Raw genomic sequence first — 21,492 nt, forward strand, 5'->3', positions numbered from 1 at the left:
TATATATATATATAGCAAATAGCCTTCAGAATAATGAATTTTTCAAATGTTGTAAAAACTTGAATTTAAGTTACTGTTCGAAGTATATATTGCCATAATTATCGAAAAAAAATCGTTAGATCTATTGAAGATTTAACGATTGCCCTCCCGGATACTGACTTTCTTCATTCGGGTTTCAGGAGAGAAAATTTGTTGACCAGTCTTTCAGGAACACCATAGTAGGGGACTAACGTTGCTCCCAGAGTGACTTGGTGAGATTATCAGGCTTATTCCAAGACAAGGTATGCTATGTTATTCAAGAGAAACTTAATTTTTATATAATCACCTATTTTGTGATTGGTCTTTTTTTCTGTTTAAGATCTAGCCCACGTTATAGCTTTATTCAAATTTCCAAATTTGGGGCAATTGGGTAAAAAATTTCTTCTTGCTGGAAAATTTCTTCATATCAGAAAGTTTCTTCATCTTTGATTTTTCTTATAACTAGAAAAAGTACTACCCGAAGAATTTTGTTCTGATGCTTCATTGAAAAAAAAATATGATCTACCGGATATGACCGGATATAAAATATGACCTTGTTTCTTTCTAATAGATATTGGTTGTTCATAATCATGATAAAATTAAATATTACGTTTAAACAACTTGTAAACGAATTAGCCATTAAGCAATTTGAAATCATGCAAAGCTTAACTAGATAAATCATTTTCAAAAACTAATGCTATTATTACTTTTATATAAGCAATATCGACAATACATCTACAGAAAAATTCAGCATAATAAAATGTTACTTTTTTTCACTTTTACAATGACATTCATTTGCATTTTTTGTCAAAACTATCTACAATATATGAAGAAAAGAACTCTCATCAGGTTGCAAAAATCAACTCTGTAATTTATATTCTGGTAACCTCTCGAGACGATAACGATGAGTTTGATCTTATTTCCATAATATTTTATTTGTCACCTCCGTTTTCTGCTATAATTGGAGTATCCCAAGAAGTTCGTCTGAACATGGGCCATTAGCATCCAGAATCCATTAAAGATATCGCACATAGAATAAAAAAAGAAGAAGAAATCTGCATCATTACCAGCTTTATCTGACATAGTCAGCTTCGGTCTCTATGGAAAATAGAGAGTAACGCTTCCTTTTACAAGTGTATAAATTTTCCACGGGCGTGTTTCTTCTATTGACTTAATGCATTTTGGTGTCGGGGAGTAGCTATCTGAAAGTAACATCTTAAGCTTTTTCTTTTTAAGAATATTTTTAAAGAAGTCTGAGAAAGTTCGTGATACAACTATTCTGTTAGTTATTCTTGGTTTAAATTGCTTGCATACTTAAATTACTATTACAGTTTTATATAAAGTATTTCTGTATAACTTAGAATATAATGATTAAGAAATACATTTGAAAAATAAAAATTAAAAAGATTTATTTTTAACATATAGAATATTGGGGAAATACTTCATACATTATTTTATTTACGCTTAGCTTTGGTGAATCTTATGATTTACTGATAAAACCTAAATTTTTCCAAAAGTCAGGGAAAAAGTTCGAAGTATGCTTGAATAGGATTGATTCTATATTTAGACCTTTTACCAATTCTGTGCGGGAAAGAGTGTGAGTTACGAAGCCACTTTGGTTAATCCTAGGTTTTACCGGTATTATCTAGCTTTTACGAAAATGGTTTGTTGAAATATAATATAATATGATTCTTTTTCGGGCTATTTCAAGCCTTGGAGGTAAAATCTTAAAGTTACGAAGCCACCTTCCTAGATTTTACTGTAAGATCTTGGAATTACCAGACTTTTGCCCCTTACAATAACATATACACCATTGTTGAACCATATATCATTAGCAATTTCATTAGAATTATCATATTCATTTAATGCAAATGATATACTATAACATGTAGGTTATACCAATTGAATTAGCTGTGGTATACGTGGATTCAGAAATTTTCGAATGGCTTAGGCAATTTAAAAGTTCGGAATAAAGTCTCACATTTTCTGCTAATCAAAAGATCTTTCCTCTTTGCCCTAAATGCCAACAAAACCAGGCATCACCTGAGCACATCTTGAACTGTTTAGGGCTGGACTGGAACGACATTCATTCTTCTCCCATTCTGGTTTCGGATTTTCTTAATGTCAACGGATTTATTGATCTGGTCTAACCCCGTCAGACCAGATGGGAATTAGCAACAACAACAACAAAAGTTTGGAATAGAACTTTGATGTTATGCTTAATTTAATCCATTTTCCTTTTTTTAAAATTGCTATTTCTGCTTATACTATTCATGGATTTTTTCCCTTTAACTTGAAATTAAATATATTCCGATTTGAAATATTTTCAATATTTTTTCGTAAGATTTGAATATTTTTTTAAAATAATTTTTGAATTCTACAATATTTATGTGAGAATGAGTGATTAATGATATAATGATATTAAATTTCCTTGTTGCACATGAATTCTACATTATTATTTTTATTTTAAATTAATTTTTTTTGATGTAAATTTATCTAGAAATTAATTATATCTAACATAGATACAAAGATTTTCTCATCGCTTAATACCCTTAAGAGTGTTTAAATGGAGCTACTTTGGCATACTTTCCTTAATTTACAAGCTTATTTAAATTAATATAGCTATTATATAGTATGCATGACTTTTTATCCATTATGAATCTTCGAATAGCAAAATTATAGGGAATGCATTGATGATTTTTGCAAAACTGAAATAAGATGGTTTAATTTTTGAGTTGTACGATATTCATAAAATTGCTAATCTAGTATTATAAGAAAATTAAATTGCTATGTTGAGTCAAGCTTTGAAAATTTTTAATGGTAGACATTTTTTTTAAAAAAAATTATGAAAAATTATGCATAGTGATAGTTTGCTAAAAAAGTAACTGGTTAATGACATCAAGGGTATCTCCAGTACTCGTCCTCTAGCAAAAATAAGATAAATCTTTATATTTAAAGACAATGGATATCAAGTTTTCCTTTAACATTATATTAGTCATATGTTTCTAATTTAAATTAAAATTATTGAATACGGAAACTTGATTTAACTCAATTGAAAGAGACCTTTGAATTTTCTTTAATTTTCCAACGGATTTTTAACTACATAAGGTAAAATTGGTTTCATCTAACAAACACATTAATTTTAAAAATTTACCGTAATTTATGAAGGCAATTGAAAGAGAAAATGATTCGTTGGAATTCCAGGGCAATCGTCTCATCAAACTGCGTTTTTGTTTTCTGTGGAATTACGATCCCTAACGTAATGACCATAATAGTTAAGTTTTCAAAACAATTATAAAAGTAAATAACGCGTGTTAGTTTTCTGTATGTCTAAAAATTTCGTTTAAATTATATATATATANAATATATATATATATATATATACATAGAGAGAGAGAGACATCTAAAAATCTGCTTCTAAATTTTTATTATTCTATCAGACAAATTTGTGATAATGTGACTCTTGTATTAAAATTACATTTTCATGTGATAAAGAATTTTTCATTTAATGTTAACTTTTTCAAACTTTAACTTGCGTTATAAAAGTATAATATTTCCTGTACATATTAAACGAGTTAACCTCAATCAATATTCAAAATAGAAAAAAATAAACTCATTTTTTGTTTCTATTTTGAATATTGAACGTTCAAAACAGAAATCTAATTCAAAATAGAAACCCGAAAGCCACTCACTTAGTTATTCTTATGTTCCCCAACTTGGATATCCAATAATATAATTATTTAAAGTTTCGTAAACAAGCTATGAATAATATACCTTCGAACTCAATTAATTTGCACTTAAGGATCTTAGAAATCTTATCTATTACCGAACGTATCGAGTATGTTCTCTTAATGAGAAAAAGAGCATCTGCAAACTTTCCTCGAACAACCCTCAGAAAATGAAAGAAATTAAATTACCTTTACAAATTGCATGCTAGCGGAACATAAGGCCTGCTAATCACAGTTAAAAGAAATATACACCGCAAGCGTAATTAACGTGTTTAAACACCTATACTGTTAAAATACCAATAGAAAAGCATGCGTGTTTTATTTAAAGTATTTTCTGACATATAGTAGTGTTTTGTTAATTGGTCTACAATATTAGAATTTTTCTTCTGAAAATACGGTAAAATTACCGGCAGCAGTCTGTCTGATCCGATGAGCCACAAAGTTTACGGTTAGAAACATTTATTTATGTTTACGGTTTTGAAACCAATTACAACAGGTACGGTTAAAAAACTGTGAACACGAAACTATACGGTTTTGTAACCATTTACAACTAAAAACAGCTTCCCAACCATAAAAATTAAACATGCCATTTTTGCGTGAATGATAATTCCGTATTTTAATAGTCAAGGGTCAATGATTAAAGAGTGTTGGACACTGGTAACTCTTCATGTATTAAAGGAATGGGATAAATATTGTAGTACCTACGCTGGAATTCGAACACCTTTTCAATCGATCATGATATTGACCGATTAGTCCTTTCAACTACAGAATATAATCAGCTGCTCTGATTAAAATGGCTTTATAAAGTCGATAGTTTGGCGCGGACAGAATTCTAGCTGCTTAACCGTATTAAGGAAAACAATCAATAAGGGTTTTTTTCTCACACCTAATAGTTTAAGGATAATCTTAGTTATGATTATCTGACTCTTATAGTTGAATATGGTAAAATAACAGTTAAATAAATTGCTATTTATAAACTTTTATCGAGAAATTTTAAGGCGTGAACCTTCCAAGGGTCAAACCTTCTTTGACCCAAAGTTACTTTTAAACTTGTATTTCTTCTTGTTTTTGAATAGTTTAAAGGAAAATTATTGATTCAACTGATATTTAAAAGTTACAACTCGTTTATTTAAAAAAATGAAGTTAATAAATTAAATGAAAGGGACATAAAAAGTTATTATGAATTTAATGAAGATTTTCGTTATCAAAATGAAATAGAAAAAGAATAAAAGAGTAAAATGTTTCATCATCTTTTTTTGCAAAAAAAAAAAATTAAAGATAAAGAGTGAGATAGAAAAAAGTAAAGTCAGTGATGTAAGCATGTAAGTCTCCAAAGACCTTCACGCATGTTTTAAATTATTGCATATCAATTGGATGCTCATTGTTTATTTTCAAATTCATCTCGAGTTTAACATGTATTTTACAATGCACAAAGCTTCGAGTTTAGTTATGCATTCTGAAAAAAGAGAAATAAAAAGAAATAAGAAGTTCAAGAGTGTTTTTTTTGTTATGTATTCATTATTCTTATATGCATGTGTATATATATATATATACATATGTATTCTTTACCTTGGCAAAAAAATACATATCAGTACAGCTATTACTCTTGAAGAAAATAAAATAATAACATTAGATTTATTATTGTTCTTTTTATTAAACTTGTATCATAAATCAATTTAACTCTCAACATATTTATCTAAATAATAAATGACTTCCTTATCTTATTTTATAAAAGGAAACTTGGAACAAAATGTCTGAATTTCTTGCATATAAATTGAAAGCTTTATTTCTTGCTTACAAAACGATAAAATTTATGAGAATATCAAAACGTGATGAGAAAAGAAACAACCCATAAAACTCCGGAATTAAGAAAAGCTTCTTGAGTTGAACAATATACTTCAAAAATAATTCCCCTAGCTTTCTATAAAAAAATAAAATTCCACAAATGAGGACAAAAACACTTTACTCCTATTAGTTATCAACTTTCTCCCGATGGAGCAAAACAAATACTTCAGAGTTAAAGGTATTTTTGAAAGTGAAGTAATAAAGAAGGGGAGTAGAAAACAAAATAACAAAACATATCTATAAGTTTTCATAAAGTAACAAAAACAATAACTAAAATTGAGGTGCATTGTACCTAAAGATGGTAGCTTCATTGGAGAAGACAGAAGAAAATAAGATTTAATTTATGGCCAGTATGTTTCTTTAGTTTCTTGTTTAGGAACATCAATTTAACAAGGGGAACAAGTCGATAGTTTCTCCCTAAAGCTTGTGCTTTTCCTCTCAAGAGCGCAGCCTTAGCAATAAATCTTACCCTTGTCAACCTTTAAGTGAATAGGGATTTTGCACAAAGTTAGGAATATCCACTGAAAGCATTTTAAAATATTAAGCCAGTGTTTATTTTTCGCAATAAAAACAACAATACATTTTTATCAGTATTTATTATGAACTTAATATTTTAACCCTGTGTTTATTTTTCGCAATAAAAACAACAATACATTTTTTATCAGTATTTATTATAAACTGAATGAACTATTGTTGCTTATAATTTTGTATTTAAATTTTTGCTAGAATGGAATTGAGTTTTTGAAATTTTTAGCAATTTATAAATTTTTTTAGAGGCAGAATAGATTTTTACATGGAAAAATGAATCGAATTATATATTGTCACAGAATGCACAAAATTCTGAGAAATGGAAAAAAAAAACTACATTCAATTTCTCTAGTAGAAATATGTATGACTTTGTCCCCTTTTTACAAAAAATAAATTTTCGTTTTTTTTTTCGTCCTAAAGTGTCTAAGTTAACATTAGTTTATAGAGTTTACAATCTATATCATTTCATATTTTTCTTTAATGTTCTTAAAAAGGAAAAAATAGATTTACATAATGTCATTGCATAGGCTAAATATCAAATTAATGGAGAAAATAAAAGAGGCGTAATTCATTCATGTAATAAAATACGAGAAATCCATCCCTTTCTTCACAAAGAAATGTATTTTATTTTTTCACCTTCATAAAATTTTGAAATAAACTTTATTTCATAGCTTAAAATTTTATGCCACCATTTTCATGAATAGATTTTCAAAAAAATAAAAACAATGTCAACTAATTATACTAGATAAAAGTTTAAATTATGATGAGGGATGTTTAATCCGAGGAAGAAAATCTTTACTTTGAAAAGGAAATAAAATACTCATTATCACTGAATATAAATTATTGAACCTAAGAAATAAAACGATTCACTCAATTAATCCAACATAATCATGGAATATTTAACCAACCTTTCGCAAAAAAAATTTATATATTTCTTATTTTTTCCGCGATAAAATTTTCAAGTAAACATTATTTTACATTTTATGATCTTTTTCTTTACTTACAACGTTTTTTACTTTAACTATAAACTATCATTTTTAGTAACAATCTTGTCAAGTGTGTAAAATCTTGTTTGATCAAAAGGACTTAAAAGGGCTTTTAAATTTATGCAACAATAATTAAAGTGTATGAAGACAAACAATAATTGTAAACAAACGAAGTCAAACAGTAATTGTATCTATATTAACACCAAATATTTATTTATTTATGTAAAATAAAACCTCTGCACTGAAATTTTTACAGAAATTAATTTTATAACAGTAAACAAAACTAACTAAAGACAGTTCTACTTTTTATTTTATTTTTTTTTTGTTTGTTTCCTTGAGACCTTAATATTAGTTATTTTTTCTTCATTTTTATGTTCTTGTTTTTGATTTCTTCTTCGTCAGTGTTAGTTACATGACGAAAATTCTGATTTGAAAAATATTCCCTAACCTACTTTCATAGCCATTTTGCAAACTAAATTTGCTAATCTAAATACTTTAATATAAGTACATAGCAAATCCTACTTAATTTCGTTAATTAATACCTTAATATTAGTTATTTATTTTTTCATTTTCATGTTCTTGTTTTTGATTCCTTCTTCGTCAGTGTTAGTTACATGACGAAAATTCTGATTTGAAAAATATTCCCTAACCTACTTTCATAGCCATTTTGCAAACTAAATTTGCTAATCTAAATACTTTAATATAAGTACATAGCAAATCCTACTTAATTTCGTTAATTAATACACGTTAATTAACAACATTAATGACAAAGAGAACAGGTGAAAAAATCTAGCAGCAAAAAAAAAAATTATGGATGATAATAATAACACGAACAATTTCTATTTGATTTTACTTGCAAATGGTAGATCTACAGAAACAGCATGGGATTCTTCTTTATATCATACCATAATCCAGTGATTAACAGCTATATAAATGAGTAAACTTGAGGAAGCAAAATAAATATTTCAAGATTGAAAAATAAGTTTAAATATGAAAAGGATCAGTCAGAATCTGCCAGGTTACCTCTATATTGGAGAGAATTTGCCATTTCAAAAGTCATTTTAAGTGCAACTAATTATTTGTGTTAATTGGAAAAGAAAACCACAGAAGTCGATGTGAATAAGAATCTAAGCTAAAATATAAATACTTTTATCAAAATAAAGCGAAATAAACTGTCGTATGAAATGAAATGGATAAAATAAATAATTAAAGTCGTTCAAAAATCTTATTAAACAGGATTACTTATCTTAATTCCAAAGCATTTATACTTTGATTATAGGAGAAATTTTGCTACTAGCAACTTCTTATAACTATTTTGTTAAATTTACACTGAATATTTTTTTTAATTAATCGTAGAATTATTTTTTTTTTGTTTTAAATGAATGCAAAAATTTGCAAATAAACAAACAAATATAAAAGAAGTGGAAACAAGAATTTTAAGTGTTTCCCCATAAATTCTTCGTATTTATTTATTGCGTTAATTTAGTGATAACTATTCTCGAAATTGCGAAAATTTAAATTTAATTTACTTTCATCTCCAAAATCTTTTATTAGCAAATGTTCTACTTTTTACAATATACTTGCCATTATTTAAAAGCTTAATGTAAAATGTATAGGTTAAATTGCTCAATTTTATCTTGAACAAATTATTAATTCAATGTTTTTAGTTTTAAAAAAAAGCACATTTTATCAAAGCACGCAGCAATCATCTAAGTCAAATATTTGTTGTGTCTAATCTAATGAATCAATATAGATTAGAAACTCATGCTGAATTATTTATTTAAAAAAAACAATATTATAAAGTCTACTATTATTTTTGATACTGCTACTTATTAAAAAAGTATTACTTTTTTATAATTCCTAAATATTTTTTCGCCTAATAAGAGTCATATTAATAGAAATTTGTATTTTTGTTTCATTCTATTACTTTTCTGAGTAAATAAAAACAATGCAATTTTTATCAAACCCCCGGAAATTGAAGCAAGTTTCTGATTTGATTATAAAAAGAAAAGAAAACATGGCAGCATTCCCAAAATACTTCTTTACTATTTATAATAGAAGAACGGCAAAACCTAATGAATCAACTTCACTATTTACCATTAAGTGTCTTCAATAGATATAGAAAGGTTTTTCAAAAAGTTTGTTATTATAACATGTGATTTTTAAATTATTAAAAGAAAAAATATTTAAATATTATGGGTTAAAATTCATAAAAAATGTTATAAACATTATTAGTCGATTTAAAGACGATACATAATTAAACTCTCATTATTTCATTTACTGTATTAGAGTATTAGATATTTATTTAAGATAAAATAAAGAATAAATGTGTTTTATAAGTTTTAAAACTTTCTTAATTGTAATACTTCATTGTTATAAGGAACTTAAATAATTAATTAAATTATTTATTTATTTATTTATTTTGAAAGAACAGGCAAAAAGCTGTCTGTATAATGCATAGTATGTAAAAGGAATGACTGGATTGTGTTAACATACATAACTGTCCTAAAATACTTCTTTACTATTTATAATGGAAGAACGGAAAAGCCTAATGAATCAACTTCACTATTTCTCATTAAGTGTCTTCAATAGATTTAGAAAGGTTTTTCAAAAAGTTTGTTATTATAACATGTGATTTTTTAAATAATTAAAGGAAAAATATTTAAATATTATAGGGTAAAATTCATAAGAAATGTGATACACATTATTAGTCAATTTAAAGACGATACATAATTTAACTCTCATTATTTTATTTACCGTATTAGAGTGCTGCATATTTATTTAAGATAAAATAAAGAAGAATAAAGGTGTTATATAAGTTTTAAATCTTTCTTAATTGTAATATTCTATTTTTATAAGGAGCTTAAATAATTAATTTATTTATTTATTTATTTTGAAACTATCTGTATTATGCATAGTATGTAAAAGGAATGACTTGAATGTGTTAACATACATAACTGTTCTAAAATACCTCTTTACTATTTATAATAGAAGAACGGAAAAACCTAATGAATCAACTTCACTATTTCCCATTAAGTGTCTTCAATAGATATTGTAAGGTTTTTCAAAAAGTTTGCTATTATAACATGTGATTTTTAAATTATTAAAAGAAAAATATTTAAATATTATAGATTAAAATTCATAAAAAAATGTGATACACATTATTAGTTGATTTAAAAACGATACATAATTCAACTCTCATTATTTCATTCACCATATTAGAGTACTACATATTTATTTACGATAAAATAACGAAGATTAAATGAATTATATAAGTTTTAAATCTTTCTTAATTGTAATATTCTATTTTTTATACGGAACTTAAACAATTAATTAATTAATTTATTTATTTTGAAAGAACAGGCAAAAAACTGCCTGCGTACTATAATGCATAGTTTGTAAAAGGAATGACTTGAATGTGTTAACATACATAACTGTCCCTTTCAATCTGCCATCCATAATCATATTGTCATTGTGGATGATTTTTTTTCCTTAAGTTTTAAATTTAAAGAATAATGATAAATAATGGTTTTTTGTCCATTTTTCTCAAAAATGAAGATTGTGTCATCATCTGTTGCATTTGGAGAGTCATAAAGCTCTGACAAACCAATAACATGAGAATCGGTTCTACCCGAGAGTTATTACACAGTGAAATTTGGCCATTATCTGGAAACCCCTTCCTTTCCACAAGGAAAATTGCATTTTCTCCAAATAAACTTTGATGGACCTAAACCGTTTTTCCCCATGCTCTTCATTTGCAGTCATCCACGACTTATGGCACGTTGCACGCTTATGACACGTTGTTTCGCAATGACGCATTTGTGGGATGGCCCAAGCATATTTTAAGCATCATTTTTTCCTCTGAAATACTTGTTAAAGTTAGATACATGAGTGGACATTTCCATCCCTAGTATGCCTAGTATACAGTTTCAAAAATATACCATCTTTATCTGATACCGTCTTTACCTTACTCGACGAAAAACAGAAATTTCCATTTTTCAATTAATTTAACATTTTAAATAAGCAAAATAATTAAGATTGAAAGGATCTTATTTATTTGTGATATTCTTAAACACTGGTATTAATTTTTNTATTTATTTTGAAAGAACAGACAAAAAACTGCCCGCGTAGTATAATGCATAGTATGTAAAAGGAATGACTTGAATGTGCTAACATACATAACTGTCCCCTTCAATCCGCCATCCATAATCATACTGTCATTGTGGGTGAATTTTTTCTTTTTTTTTCTTAAGTATTAAATTTAAAGAATAAGGATAAATAATGGTTTTTTGTCCATTTTTCTCAAAACTGACGATTGTGTCATTGTCTGTTGCATTTGGAGAATCACAAAGTTTTGACAAACCAATAGCATGAAAATCGGTTCTACCCGAGAGTTATTACACAGTGAAGTTTGGCTATTCTCTGGAAACCCATTCCTTTCCACAAGCAAAATTGCATTTTCTCCAAATCTACTTTGATGGACATAAACCGTTTTTCCCATGCTCTTCATTTGCAGTCATCCTCTACTTATGGTACGTTGCACGCTTATGACACGTTGTTTCGCAATGACGCATTTGTGGGATGGCCCAAGCATATTTTAAGCATCATTTTTCCGCTGCAATACTTGTTAAGGTTGGATACATGAGTGGACATTTCCATCCCTAGTATGCCTAGTATACAGTTTCAAAAATATACCATCTTTATCTGATACCATCTTTACCTTACTCGACGAAAAACAGAAATTTTCATTTTTTAATTAATTTAACATTTTAAATAAGCAAAATAATTAAGATTGAAAGGATATTATTTATTTGTGATATTCTTAAACACTGGTAGGAATTTTTCATTAAAAATGGATAAATATCAGTTTTTTTTATTTTTATTTCACCATAATCAAACGAAACAGTAAAAAGACAATAAATTAGACGGTAACCAAACAGTTAACTGTGAGAAAAAATACTAATTTATTTCACTTAATATGGTTAAAAAACCAGATATATCACATCATCTAAGTCTACCTAATGAAGCTACTCAGTTCGTTGCATATTGGTACTCGTTATAGCCTTGAGGGCTAATGTGTAAATCTCATAACCGACAGAACTGGAGATCAAGTTCCATCATTGATATTCCAGCACAATATTTCCTGAATTCTCTTCAACACATGAAGAGTTTCCAGGGCCCTGCAGTCCCCAATTTGTGACCCTGGACTATGAAAATACGCTACTCTCATTTACACATAGATGATAACACCATTTGGAATTTAATAATTTTAATTAATAATTTTTTCCTAACCGTTTTGCTGAAATTAACATGAAAATATGGTTTCAGAATACATGATAAAATTTTGTAAATGTGGTAAATCTTATTATATTTAATTAATAATTATTATTATCCAGATACTTTAATTTAAATAATTATAAGTAATTAAATTAGTATTAATAATTTTATCAAGATACCTTAGAATGGCATGAAAACCATTTATTCGGTTAAACTTACTTTTTGGTTTTGTAATTTTTAATAAATATGAGGTAAAGGCTATAATTTTCAAATTAAGAATTTCCGGTAAATCGTTACCATATGAATGAAAAAATGACCAAATAAATGGTTTAAATACTTTGCTTTTAACGCCAGAATTACGGTTTTGTTTACCGGAATTGCCATAAATATACTATCCTAAAAATCCTCAGAATTTTGTTTTCTGATTTTTTTTGTACCAAACCTTCTAATGTACATTTGACATTATTTTATTTACTTCTCTTTTGTAAAAATAAAACAATTTCCAATAAATTTCATAGGTGGAAATTTATGATTTTTTTTCAAGTAACAACGAAAAATCACAAAATATGCTAACTTAACAACTATTTAGATAAAACAGTTATAAATACAAGAAAAGATCCAAAGAAAATGTTCGAAAGCTAAAAAAAATAATAATTGTATGAAATGTACTAGAGATCACAAGTTTACTTTACATTAAACCCTACTAACATAGGTTTTATTTTTATATTGAATGATTTTAAAAGAATTACACTAAATTTCGCAAGTAAAGATATATGATTTTTTTTTCAAATAACAAAGAAACGTCGCTAAATCATATAAGTTTACAACTATTTAACTAATAGTTATAAATTCAAGAAAGATTCACAAGCAAACAATTCGATCGTAATATCAAAATAATCTAAACTAGATTTATCCAGAGAACAAATCAGTTCGAATTTTGTGTAACGAAGCACAGAATTCGAACAGTAAACAAGATCTGATTCAGTCAAAACGAAAAGAAAAGAATGTGTGAATTGGTTTAGTTCTAGAAAACTCAATTTATTACTTTTTCCTCGACGATTCTTAGAAGTAACGTAACAAAATTTCGCTTCTATTAGACGTCTTGGGACTTGCATCGCGATTCTCAAGTAAAAGAAGAAAAAAAAATGTCGTATTTACTTTTCCATTGACGCAGTTTAAATTATTTACGATTGAAAAGCATTTTATGTGTCAGTTTTGATTCTAATTTAGCATTTGCTTTTTGTACACTCTTAAAGTTTCTGAAGTAAGTTCAGAAGAAATGCTAATGTACTTCAAAATATATTATACAATCGGTAGTTTATAGTTGTTTAAATTGATGAAAATAAATGTTAAATTTCAAATTTGCTTTTTTTTTCAAAGAAAAATTCGAGTAATCACAAATTATCGGTGTTTTGAATTGCAAATTTAGCTTTAAGATAATGTGTATTTAGATCTGATTTAATGAAAAGTTTACTGTAAATGTCAAATCCGAAATTGAATGGATGTCAACCTTAAACATAGCAATTTTTTAATCTAGAGCATTCGCATACATAATTTCAAATTCTAATTAAAACAAAATCTGGATGACTATTTTATACAGTGATATTCTTATAAAATTCAGGCACATACTCATTAAGGTGGAGTACTTTAAAGAGAAATGTAAACGAATTTACAATCTTAGGACCTTCCTCAGCATATTTTTGAAGCCATCTTTCTAATTTTATATGCATTCATTTTGTACTATTAAGTAACTTTTTCAGCTTTTTACGTAATCAACTAAAATGTTCATATTTGTATGTAGAAAATTTTAATTTCTTGTTTGTTTTTTTTCTTCTTTTTTTAAATTTAAAAAATTTCAAATGTAATATCTTATCAAACATCACAATTAAATGTTTACTGAATTAAATATTGTTATTACATTAAATATTAACAATCTTAAATTTATATTGAGTTCTGTTTTTCTTATTTTCGTATCTGTTTATCGATCGATATCTGTGTATCGATATCTGTTTTTCTTATTTTTTAAAATATCTTAAATATTAGAATTGAAAGTGTAAAGATGGGATTATATAGTTTTTAAAATTTAAAAAAAACAATAAATGCATCAAATTTAATTAAAAAAATAAATTTTCAAATTCATGAAAGCAAATTGAAATAAAATTTAACTCAAATTTTATGCAAGCGTGACATAGATTATTTTAAAAATGAAAATAACATGGGGAAAAAGATTATAAGGAAAACTCCATTTAAAATTTTAGTTTCATCTTAAGTTTAGCATGAATACAAATTTGATCGGCAAAATTTCGGATTATAATGCAGATAAATACATTAATTTCTACCATTTTCTGAAAAAAAATGAATAGTACTAATTTTTAAAAAAAATCTATCTCAGAATGTTTAAGATTTCAGTGTCCTGCACCATTTAAATTGTTCAAATGCTTCATGGAAACCACACGGAGGTTTCCTACACGGAGAAAAACATCCCGGGTATGTTACCGTACTGTATCGTAATGACATTTCTCTAAAAATAAAACTATAATTCTGGTTAATAGAGCCTAAATATTTGGCATTTACGACCATTAGATTAAAATATGATTTGTTAAGTTTTCTATACCTATAGAAAAGGTTTAACTAAAATTTTTGTATTCATATTTCTTACTACTACACATTTAGTAAACAGTATAAAACTGAAATATAAATTTAACCAAATAAATGGTTTTTATGCCGTGATCAAAGGTATTATGATAAAATTAACAGACTTTACCTTATTCACCAAACTTTATTTCTAATAAAACCGTATTTTAACTAACAGAAACTAAAGTTCTTTTATATTCTTATTTTAAATATTAACCGACTACGTGCTGCAACTTAACAAGGCAATAGTTTACAAATTTTGGTAAATAATTTAAAACCCAAATAAATTCCTTATAAACTTAGAAAAAAGCCGTTTTATTTTAACACTTTTTCCCTTTCTATATTCTGTATTAGATATTAAATACGGTGAAAAAAAATTTAGTAAAATTACCGTACTGCATAGTAATAAAATTTCTGGTAAAAAAAGCAACATACTTCTGGCAATAAAAATTAAAATGTACAGTATTTAAAGCAATCTTTCATTTAATTTTTCTGTTCATATGGCAAGGATTTGTCGGAAATATTGGTTTTAAAAATTTATAATTCTTATTACCACACATTTAGTGAAAAAATACAAAATTGAAAAATAAATTTATCCGAATAAAAAGTTTTTATGCTATGCTCATAGCTATCATCATAAAGGTACCAAATTTTATCACGTTTATCGAAACCATATTTATTTTATCGGATCATAACCAAAGAGCTTCAGTTGAAATTACCGAGCTATATAGTGATAACATAGAGCAAGAGACACAGTTAATTTTAACCTTCACGTTTTAGGCCTCAATCTTAATGGTTTGAAGAGGTGTTTTCAAATATGTTTATTAATTTGTGCAGTCGATATTTTAAGCAACGGAATTAGGCACAGAAACGTACTTTCTCTGAATAAACATGCCTTCTGTTTAACGGATTCGGATTTCTAACCCCCAAAATATAGGGGATATGCGCAAACAGGTCCCCATAGTTAGTCCCCATAGTTAATTTAACTTTTTGTGTATATGGTCCCCATAGTTAGTTTAACTTTTTGTGTATTTCGTCATATCTTGAGTTTTTTATTATTATCATTATCATTAAGCGAATTGAAACAAATTTTCACTCAATTATAAAATTTCTCTTTTTCCAATGATAATTCTGTATAAAAAATAAATGTTAGTTAATACTTGTTATTTTATTTATTAATAATCAAAAAAATTTTAAATTTTAAGGTATGCAATTTTTCACGTCATCTTAAAGTATGTTATTTTAAATGCAAAATACATAATTTGGATGAAATTGACTGAATAGTTCCTGAGGAGAAATCAAATTTTAAACACTCGATTTCCTTAAAATCTGATCATTAGATTACAAGTTATTCAAAATGATCCATTTTTTGTGCACTGTATATAACAAACTGTTTTTATTATTATTATTATTATCTTCATTATCCTGGACTGAAACGTTTTTAGGTTGAGAAATTTTTATATTGACTATTACTTTTGCTAATTGGCTTTGATTAAGACAGTTTCGAATCAAAGGATTGCGCTTCAGTCTCTTAATATAATTATTCTGACTATCCCTTGACCTTTAACATCGATCAATCTTATTTGCTACAAATTATAGCAGTTAACCCATTACGATATTGTAAGGACGGTCGATGAAGGAGGGTGTAACTAGATTTTTATGGAAATAAAGTTCTAAATAAAACTTAAAATTCTTTATATTTTAAACAATCACTCATTTTCACGTAGTTCAATAAGTATTATCTTTATTTTCTAAATGTCATTGAAGTTTGATTTCATATCAGAAATATTTTTAAATTTCAAAACATTATACTATTTTTTCAGTCAATTTAATTTTATGAAATTCATACAACTGAATCGGAATTAGCGCAACGCCTTTGATTTATTTGGAATTGGATAAGAAGTCAGTGCACGACTTTGAGAAACTTTAATATTTTTTTTAGCTCCATATAAATTATACAGTGAAAGAAATTGCTGAAGTTCATTTTTATGGAAAATATACTCCTAATATTCTCCTCTCTCTACTCATTTTTTTTTAATTTTCAATTTTGTGTACTAAAAATTAACAAGTAGCTATATTATTTTGAAGTTAATGTAAAATTGCTTTTTAATGAACCATATCCAAGAATACCAATACAATGTAAGATACCCTTAAAAAAAATTAGGTTCTTTTGAGATTGGACACGTGTAAGAAATACACTTGAAAATGAGGTTATGTTTTGCTACTAAAATAACCTCATCAATAAACCTCAATTTCAACTTCTTTTATACCTCATAAAATCAACCTCATGTATGGCTAAGCAACATTTTAAGTTAAAATCGGGTGAAATTACTCACACCTCAAACTTACTTGCTTGAATTATAAAAAAAAAATTTAAAAAACTTGTGCAGCTCAAAATCAACCTCTTTAAGTTGGTTGCTCTAAAGTTGATTTCTATCAACTTTAAAGCAATCTTAAGTGTGAGTAAAACAGTTTCATACACTCTGACTATAAACCTTGCCATGTTGATTTATTAAGTTTGTTTTAGATGTCAACTTCAAATAAACCTCAGATCAACTTTAACACTTAAAAACGATTGAAATTAAACATAAAAACACCTTAAATATTTGTATAGGAACTTATCTCGAGAGAGACAAACATTCATTTGAGTTATAGTTATTTATTTTTTTATTGAATAATTTTAAATAATTCATACATCCGAATTTCCCTATTTTTTAAGATTGATTTTTTGAAACTAAGGACATTTTGAATCCTGATTAAAGCTGTGGGATAAAAATAAATAATTCCTGGAGAAGACGATATAATACTGAACTGTATAAAATCTACAGAGAGCCAGATATTGTGAAATTCATTAAAATAAATCGAATGAACTGGGCAGCTCACATTTTCAGAAGGAATGATGACTCAAATTTAAAGAAAATCCTATTACACAAACCCCTAACGAACAGGAAAAGAGGTAGACCCAGGCTGAGATGGCTAGATTTAGTTGAGACTGATTTCCTTACTCTAAAGGAGAAAAACTGGCGAACAAGTGTCAAAAGTAGAGAGAAGTGGATTCGAATTCAAAGGAAGGCACTGGCCCACCCTGGGCTGTCTAGCCAAATATGATGATGATGATGATGATTAAAGCTGTTACTAAAATTATAACCTAATCATTTTACTCTGCCGTGAAAAATGTGTATCGACAAAAAAAATGCTAAAGAGCACAGTAAAGTTTGTTGAACTAGAAAAATTGGAGTAAACTACCATGAGGTAATGCTGTAGGCCATTGCAGAAAGCGTCAGGCATCACAATGCACCGATATTTTAAGTTTCAAATTAGTAAATAAGATTTAAAACACTATTTTTCCGAGGCTCCAATCTTAGCTCTAAAAATTATCTCTTAATAAAATGAGAATATCTGCTGAAAAAATAAACCACAACAAGACATATACAGGAATATAATGTCATTTCAATACTCTAACCTATAAACCAAACTGAAATGTTTAATCATTTATGATAAACACGACACCGAATGTTTTATTTTTATTAGTTTCCAATTGCTCACGAACCTGAACAATAGAAATAAAAACGTTATTTTAAAATTATTGAAAGAAATTCTTTTCAATATAACCTCCAAAAAACACAACCACTAAACATAAAAAAGTGTCTAGACAAAGGAAAACTATTATTTCAATTATAAGATAATTTTGTTCTCACTGAAATGAAATTAAATCCTTCAAGCTTACCAAATCCCATCTTTTAGAAATTTAGAATTCAGGAGAAAGTCCCTTTTAAGCCTTCATTAGAAAATCGAACTATTTCTTTTGGCGCCAAAATCAGAACCTAATCTTTTTACACTGAACAAGCTAAGAAAATGTTTTAAAATGTTTATGCTGTTATCTTGGAAAAAGTCCAACAGACCACAAGTAGTAAAGAAAAGAACGTTTTAATTTAAAAATATTATAAAAGAAATGGTTTTGAAAGTATCATTTAAAACACAATACGTTTTGAGTTTTTAAATAAAGTATCATAAGATGATTTTAAAGATGATGAAATATTTGAAAATAAAAACTCATTTTAAACGTACAATTTGGCAAGAAATGTGTTAAGGAGTATAATTCTGATTTACTTTAAGAATAAACTATTGTTGCGTAATACGAATTAAGGATTTCCTTTATTTAATTTTATGTCTGAAAAAATTAGGAATAAACTGAGCACAAAATAATGTTTGACAAATGGTTGTCATGTGACAAGATTTGGGTCAAAAAACTTATTAAATGGCCATCAATCATTTTGTAAAAAAGGCAACATTGTTAAAAACTGTTGAAAGAATTGCTGAATTTTTTGAAAGAAATTTTTTTATCACACCAGATTGTCTTCAATAATATTTTTCTTCTTGTTCCCCAATTCAAAATGGCACGTTTCTTGTCAAACTTAGTAGCTATGAAAGTAAGGAAAAATTTAAAAGTCTATTCTAAACTATTTCAATAAGAGGAAAATTATGTTCGTTTTATATTTTGAAGTTTAAATTCCATCTTTTACTTAGGTAAAATACTGGTAAAATACTGGTAACTTAGGTAAATGACTTAGGTAAAAGATATTTTTTGATTAAAATATGTTTTTTGCTCAAATAGAAGAGTACATACACACATTATTGGTTTTTGTTTACTTTGTATAATTCACCTTATGCAAAGTTATTGCCAATTTTTTTGACGATATTATAAATGCGCTAAAGTAAGTATGCTTAATGGCAGAAAACACAAGTTTTGAGTGAGTGAAGAAATTGGATTAATACGATGTTAGCTAATGATTGACAGTTGAAGCCTTAAATACAGACTATATATAACTAGTTTCTAAGCCATCTGCTCACTTTGTTCCCTAACATATATGATTGCTGCGTATGCAGTTCAATTTATTGACAGTAGATTTATTCACCAGTTATGAATTTATTTATTATTGATAATTTATTACTGATCACTAAATCAAAATTTAAAATTGTCTATGAAAGAGATCTAAATTTTTTTACTGAATTTAGTTTCACAGATTATTTTCGAAACTGATAAAAGCGAACTCCTGAAATTAATTTCCGTCGAAATTAAATCGGCTTGCAATCGGAAATAGTTTTATAGTTTTTTTAGTTAGCAGCAGGTAGGTCTGTTCGCAGACCTACCTCCTTTCTTTTCCTTTCATTTGTGTTAATTTGAATCTTAAAATCACCGGTCCTTTTTGAAAAACCCGTATATAAATATTTGAAAACGCAGTGAAGGCAATACAATTTTTTTCATTGTTTAACTGTTCAGTTACCTAATTCAAAAAATAATAAAATCTGAAATTAGCAATCCTTTATTACAAGCCATACCAACTAACGGAAAACTATGAACATTTGAAAAACTATGCGATACTATTTGTTTTAGGGTTCAGCTACGAATTTCGAACAATAATAGAATGTAAAAGTAGCAATCATACTAACCAACCAATCATACAAATACCTACTAACAAAGCATCGAAATTGCAATTTTCGTTTGCTTGTATTAAGATTGTTTTACACATTGTGTTCATTTCGATGTGCTACCATTAAATACATCGATAAAGTGGTTTCTATCTATATCTTGATTGAACATATATCGATGTTTAAATAACAATGCTTACAACGTATAAATGCATTTTTACACAAAGCTTATTTATAAACGCTAAAGAACTATATAAGAGGAACAAAATGCATCTCCTTCTCTTAATCCATCCAAAGAGCTGATTACATTTTTAATTTACTCAAACACGGAAAAATTTAATTTAAAAAAAATAAAGCTGATGCCTATCTCAATATACACCATAAAAAATTCTCAAAAAAGAACCTTAGATTAGTACATCCTCGCTTCAAGCAGGAAATTGCAATTTTTTTCGATACAGAACTGCTTATCATTCGACTATTCCTTAAGTCTCATTTTCGGCGAAGGAAGATGAAAATAAGGAAATGCGTCTTGAATCGATAATTTTCCAAGAACCAATAACTTAGGAGCTTGAGGTAATGAAATATATTGGTAAGGTTGATACCCAGTGCTACTGATACGCCTCTGTCTCTTTATCTACCATCTACTGATAAATGAAATTTCTTCAAAAAGTTTGGTGGAAAATGTCATTTTATGATGCTATCAATTCACAAATAGTTAATTACTTTGAAGATAAAAGAACCTAGATCGCGTTATTTATTGCCATCGTTTAATTTTCAGTCTTATTTCTTGAGAAAAAAGTTTTTTTTGAGAAAATTTCATTTTATAACGATCAGCTTTTGCTGCATTAGGATTCTAATCAAATTCATAACATGGTGTTAAAAAATTCATTTGTTGCAGAGCGATTGGCAAATACGATGTACTTTTTGCCTTTGGAAAGAAATATTAATTAAAAATTGAAAAATACACTTATTATTTATTTATTTATTTATTTATTTGTAACTCAATATTCATAAAATACAGATACACACCTAGTAAAATCCTTTCA

General features: G+C 27.2%; 1 protein-coding gene and 1 long non-coding RNA gene across 3 annotated transcripts in view; one reads left to right on the top strand and one right to left on the bottom strand.

Annotated features, from left to right (window-relative positions):
* The window catches only part of LOC107455980 (cell adhesion molecule Dscam1-like), a 428,665-nt gene that overhangs the window by 128,297 nt on the left and 278,876 nt on the right, over positions 1-21,492 (bottom strand). The gene's annotated exons all lie outside the window — the stretch shown is intronic.
* Positions 1-21,492, top strand: part of LOC139426318 (uncharacterized) — a 68,697-nt gene that overhangs the window by 17,101 nt on the left and 30,104 nt on the right. Inside the window, exon 3 of one of the 2 annotated variants that reach the window (XR_011637558.1) lies at positions 180-281. The exons of the other annotated variant lie outside the window; for it this stretch is intronic. This is a non-coding gene — a long non-coding RNA (uncharacterized lncRNA). The remainder of the gene's footprint in view (positions 1-179; positions 282-21,492) is intronic. 2 annotated transcript variants of the gene reach the window in all.

Source organism: Parasteatoda tepidariorum, chromosome 8 (assembly GCF_043381705.1).
Source record: "Parasteatoda tepidariorum isolate YZ-2023 chromosome 8, CAS_Ptep_4.0, whole genome shotgun sequence".
NCBI lineage: Eukaryota > Metazoa > Arthropoda > Arachnida > Araneae > Theridiidae > Parasteatoda > Parasteatoda tepidariorum.